Consider the following 6,532-nt stretch of genomic DNA (forward strand, 5'->3'; position numbering starts at 1 on the left):
CCCAGTGCATGAATTTCATGCACTGGGCCTCTAGTATAATATATATTTGTTTGTCCCCTTAGGTAAAGTAAAAGCATTTGAGCCCAAGCCAGTTTGGCTCAGTGGATAGAGCGTCGGCCTGCAGACCAAAGGGTCCCAGGTTTGATTCCAGTCAAGGGCACGTACCTTGGTTGCAGGCTCCTCCCTGGCCCAGGCCCTGGTCAGGACTTTCCACCCAGGTGACCTTCCACACCTGGCCTGTTGTCCCTGCTCTGCTTGTGTCTAACTGCCTACCACATATTGGGTGACGTCATATTCTTGGCATTATTGTGGCTTGGGACTCAAAGTTCTTAGAGGACAGGCATAAGTTTAAAATCACATCCTACAGTGACATGACTAGTAAATAAGAATGCGAGGCTTCTTCTGCAAGCATTGGAGAGGGCCCCTGTCATCTCCAGGAAGAGATTTTCACCCAATAGGAGACCCAGTGGACACAGTGATGCCTTTGGTTTGTGGGGGAGGAACAAACTTGACCCTCAAGGTTTGTCTGGCTGGTCTAATAATCAAATAGACATGAGACAAGAGAAAAGTAACAAAATTTAATACCGACATATGTATGGGATCCCTGCAGACATGGCGAGTCAGAGACCCCACATGCAGGAGAGGTACAGAGCCAGAAAGGGGGGTTGAGGTATATACTAGTAAGACCTCCTGAGCGAGGGATGAGGTAAGGCGCCATGGGGGCTGCAAAGGCTCATGGAAGGATGATAAGATGAGCAGATGCTTAGTAAGTACAAGTTTGTCCTGCTCTAGATAAGTCAAAAGAAGTTATCTCTGGTAATCTCTTACTATGGGCGAGGTCCCTGATTCAAGTTCTTCTAGGTCAGTGGTTCTCAACCTTCCTAATGCCGAGACCCTTTAATACAGTTCCTCATGTTGTGGTGACCTCCAATTTCATTGTTACAAATTGAACATAATTAAAGTATAGTGATTAATCACAAAAACAATATGTAATTATATATATGTTTTCTGATGGTCTTAGGCAACCCCTGTGAAAGGGTCGTTCGACCCCCAAAGGGGTCGCGACCCACAGGTTGAGAACCGCTGTTCTAGGTGGTTAAAGGGAGGGGCAGAAGTTTCTCTTGAGCCTGAAGCTAAAATTGCCTTTTTTTTTTTTTAAATATGTTTTTATTGGTTTCTGAGAGGAAGGGAGAGGGAGAAGGAGAGGGAGAGAAAAACATAGATGAGAGAGAATCATTGATCAGCTGCCTCCTGCACGCCCCCTACTGGGGATCGACGCCTACAACCTGGGTATGTGCCCTGACCAGGAATCAAAGCATGACCTCCTGGTTCATGGGTCGACGCTCAAGCAGTGAACCACACCGGTCAAGCTAAAATTGCCTTTAGCTCAAAGTAAGCTGCATACCACCGAGGCGCATCTTGGGGCGCTCTGGACCCCGACAGATTCCTGGAAGGGATAGGTGCATAAAGCAAGGGAGAAAAAAGAGGAAGAAAGCCACATTTAAATGTGAGCTCTACCATAAGCGGAGCCTCTTCAACTCAGAGATACACACTCACTAACACACCCAGTCACTCGCTCACTGGCACACAGACACACACAGAGTTTGCTATTCTTCAGCTAATGGGATTGGCACTGCTTAAAGCAGACTGCCAGGTCATTGTCTGCTACCGAAGCAGAGAAACATTATTTAAAGGCCATTCAGGCCGTAACAGCAGCAGCTGAGCAGAGTAATTATCGGAGACTCTCCATTAACTAGGGCATCTTTGCTCTTTGTCTGAGTGGGTTTAATAAGGTCCGCTAATGGGACTGTGGGGGAGGGGCCCGCTAATGGTCCTAAAAAAGCCCCTTCTTGGCCCCTTTATTTCTGGGGACTGTCTTTGGAGATGCTGACGGTAGAGCCAGGAGTTACCATACTGCAAAACGCCCTTCACAAAAACTGGCTGGGGGACCCCTGCTGCTTAGGATTCAGGGTTTCAAAATCAGGAAACATCTTTGTCTCTTTCTCTCTTCTATTCCAAGGTGATCCCCCCCCCCTCCTCTGACTGGTCCTTGGCCCTTGGTGTTCGGGAAACTTGGGGTTGGAAACAGCATCACTCCGTGGTGATAAAGCGGAAAGACACGCCTGGGCATTGCTCTCCGCGCTGGCTGCCTCTACTCATTTTCCAGTGGTCCGGCTTCCCTAGGAAAAACCGCCCGTACCATTATACCCTTTAAAATTTGAAGCTATTAAGTCAACCTCACGTTTACATGTTGAACTTGGTGTGGCCACCTGAATGTAACCTACTGCGTTATTATCAGCCAGCTCTAGAACGGAGGCCTCACACACCCGGCGTTCCTGGAGGCTTGAATCTCACCAGGGGGACTCTCCTGCATTATTAGTTTTACCCGGGAAGTGGCCCGAGCTGTCCACTTCTCATTTCCTCTGCTCCAAGCCTACACCAAGCCTCCCTCTCCTCTCTTCTGGATGACTGCAATAGTCCCCTGGCTGGTCTCCCAGCAGCACTCTCTCTCCACCCCCACCCCCACCCTGACATGGTGTGGCTCTTTCTTCTTCTATAGCAACATCTTGCACCCTGCTCCTCCCAACTGTCTTGCAGGCACTGGGGCCTTTTTCTTTCTTCCTTTCTTTCTTTTTTTAAAATATATTTTTACTAGAGGCCCAGTGCACAGGATTCATGCACTGGTAGGGGGCGTGGCCTGCAGGGATCGTCCAGCTGTGAGAGTGCCGCTCATCCTGGTCAGCCCAGTGGCGCTCCCACTGTGGGAGTGCACTGACGACCAGGGGGCAGCTCCTGCATTGAGCGTCTGCCCCCTGGTGGTCAGTGCGTGTCATAGCGACTGGTCGACAGGTCATTCTGGTTGTTCCACCATTCAGTTGCTCGGCTTTTATTATATAGGATTGATTTCAGAGAGGGAGGGAGGGAGAGAGAGAGAAACATCAATGATGAGGGAAAATTACTGAATGGTCACCTCCTGCACACCCTCCACTGGGGATTGAGCCCACAGCCCTGGCATATGCCCTGACCTGGAATCAAACTCTGACCTCCTGACTCATAGGTTGACACTCAACCACTGAGCCACGCTGGCCACATCATGCTGATTTCTGCCGCAAGGCATTTGCATATCTTTCTGCCTGGAACGCTCTTGGCACTGGTAGCCTCCACTCATCCTTCAGCGCTCAGCTCAGTAGTCAGATGTTCAGGAAAGCCTTCCCTTGCAGCCTTTCTAGGTCAACAACTTCTATGTCATGCATTTATGGCGCCATACACTCCTCCTTCACAGCACTCCTGCAATTAAACTTTTATATTTGTTTGAATGGTCTTCTATTCAGAACTACCTTCTCATGAGTAAGTGTCATGGGAAAAGCATAATCTCCATAGGCAATAATTACATCTGTGTTGGTGTATCTTTATGTCCTCAGTTCCCAGGACAATGTCTGTGACCTGAGTGCTTGGTAAATATTTGTCACATTTTAGACAGCAATTCAAAGGACTGCACCCCCCTCTTCATGCCTGTTTGCAATATTTCAACCAAGGTTTGTGTCCTGAGAGGTTCCCATGACTGCTACATTTGGGAACTACCGATAGCCCATATCTTCCCATCTCAGTGTAGAGGGCCAGGTCTCCTTTCCTATGGGATTAAAGACTAATTTTCTAGTTACTGCCGTAGAACTAAAAGCACATTATTATTCCCCTGAGCGGACCTCTATGCAGGAACATAGATTCACGAGGCACAAATAAACACACACAAGCTCTGATGGTGCCTCCTGGGAAAGAGAATGGGGTGTTTAGCCAGAGAGGAAAATCAAGGATTGAGGGTCTCAGCACTCCAGACATACGGGCATAGAGGCGGATGGTGGGATTGTTTCAATTATCTATGCCCCACCCCCCAAAAAACCCAAAAACTGGAAATGTTTTCTACTGGTTGGAGAAAAGGGGTTCTATTGCTTAGTCTGTTCTGGAGAGGTGGGCATCAGGCTGGCCTACATGGGGCCAGCTGAGTGTAGCCCGAGTTGCATTGAGTGGGATCAGGCGTTTGTACAATGGGCTGACCAAGCCCACGTATCCCATCCTTCCTTTTACAAAATACAGCCAGAAGTCAATCGCATGCTTGCATTTCAGACTTAGTTATGGCCACTAAATTCAGGCTGCTCCATTATAATCAGGTTGTACAGCCAGCCTCAGGAGTCCACCACTTTAGGAACGGTCTGGAAATTAAAGAGAGTCTTATTATAAAGTCGTGTTTTCAGAGAATCTGAGAACAGAAGGAATTGTCCTCCCGAGGCCGGTCCGTACATAGTCCCTTAACCTATGCAAAGTCACACGGTCACACGCATGGATTCCAGATGCATTGAAGCTCAGAGCCAGGGTTTTCTGGAGCTGGCGCTAGTGGAAGAGACTGCTACAAACTCTTACGTAATCTTTACCCCTGCCTCCATCACTGGGAAACCTGCAGATCTCCCAGCCTCCGTCAGCATGTGTTCTAGGAACATCTCACGCTCTCCAACTGCCCAGGACACAGAGTGCAAAACAAGGTACCCAGCCACGAGGAACTGACAAGCTAATGAAAGAGGTATGTGGTTTATCAGATAAAGCAACAGAAGGTGCTGAGTCCTACATTGTTAAGTTGTAGACCAGTGCCTCTAAAAATCCACAGCCCTCAGTGCCGGGGCTGACCAGCAGACCCCGAACGACGGATGGATGATTCCTCTAACACACATTTTTGTGAAAGAGAGGGCTAAGGCACTACTTGGCTATCGCTGCCAAATAGCCATGTTCGCCTGCCTCCTTGGGCTTTTATTGTCATAACCGCTTGAACTAAAATTAAGCTCTAGATCAGCAGGGTAAGTATCCTTGAGAAAGTATATGCTTCTACAAGGTCGGGTCTAAAAGACTAAACATAGAGATTCTAGCAAAACACCCCAGGGATCGGACTTGTTTGGAAAAGTCAAGGTAGGGGCTGCCGCCTTCGGCAAGGTCTCCCCCCCCCCCCCCCCCCCGGACCTTCCAGAGAATCCTCCTCACAGACATTCCAACCAAGTCCCGTGCTTCCCCACACCTCAGCATCCACCTCACTCCGGGGTACGGTTAGAAATGACTTACCAATCCTAAGTCTGCTGGGGTCCACCTTCTTTAAGTAATTTTGAAGAAGGTACACGGGTTGCATCCTTCCTGAGTGTTTGTGACTAGGAGATGTCTTTATATATGCCATTCTCTGAATGAAAACATAGCTAAGTACTATTAGATTTGAACCTCATTCCCTAGCATTCTGTACATGTCGGTTCGTTGTCATTAGGAATTTTGTGTGGCAGAGGAAGGTAAATTTGTAACAAGTCCTACTTTTTTTTTATTTGTCTGTTTTTAGGTATTTTTTTTTTCTTTAAGGGGAGAAAATGGATGTGGTAGCATTTTCCCCCTTCAATCCTGTGGGTCAAAAATTTTGTCCAAATGTGTCTGAGTGTGGGTTGTTCTTAATTGACTTAGCAGATTTAGCACTTTTGATCTAGTTAAGTACCTGTTAATATTCATTCATACATTACCTTATCTGGGATCTATTCTAGCAGGGTTCTGATTTACTTACTCTTTCTGATACAACTGAAGGACCCCACACAGCCCGACCTGCAGTCACTCATCACTGCAGTTTAAAGCACAGGGCTCCTTTCTGGGCAGTTCTGGTCCCGAGTCCACCAGGACTGCGTCAGCTGTCCTCACCCTCACCCTCATGGAGACCACTCTTCCCTCAGATCTCTGGAGATTGTCTTCTCACTTGTTCTGGGTTCTTCTCAAATAGCAATTGACTTGCTCCGCATTGCTCTCTAGCCTTCATTTCTATCAGCTTCCCTTTTCACCTCCTTGTCCTTTTCTCCGTATTTTGGGAGTTATTTAACTTGTCCTCTGCTTCACTACAGCATCAATTTTGCTGTACCTCCAATGTAGTAGTTGTTAATCCTCACCGGAGAATATTTTCCCACCAATTTTTAGAGGAAGTAGAAGGGATATGGCGAGACACACAGAGAGAAACATCGATGTGAGAGAGACACATGGATTGGCTGCCTCCTGCATGCACCCCAACTGGGGCCAGGGATTGAGCCTGCAACCGAGGTACGTGCCCTTGACTGGAATTGAACCCGGGACCCTTCAGTCCTCAGGCCGATGCTCTAGCCACTGAGCCAAACAGACTAGGGCCCTCCAACGCAGTTTTAAAAATATTCCAGTGTTCAGTTTTAACTTCCTTCCCATCTTTCCTGATCACATCATTCTTCCTCAAAAAGGAAAAATCTGGTTGCATTTTCATTTCATCCTGTCTTCTCATTTTATTTCATTCCTTTAACTCATAACCCTCCTGTTTTAAAAAGCCCATCTTGGGCCCTGGCTGGTGGCTCAACTGGTTGGAGCATCATCTGGTACACCGGGTACACCGAAAGGTGGCTGATTCGGTTCCCTGGTCAGGGCAAGTGCAGGGAGGGCAGCTAGGTTCTTTTTTTTTTTTTTTTAAAATAATATTTTATTGATTTTTTACAGAGAGGAAGGG

The sequence above is a fragment of the Myotis lucifugus genome, unplaced genomic scaffold (genome assembly GCF_000147115.1).
Source record: "Myotis lucifugus unplaced genomic scaffold, Myoluc2.0 scaffold_3, whole genome shotgun sequence".
Classification (NCBI taxonomy): domain Eukaryota; kingdom Metazoa; phylum Chordata; class Mammalia; order Chiroptera; family Vespertilionidae; genus Myotis; species Myotis lucifugus.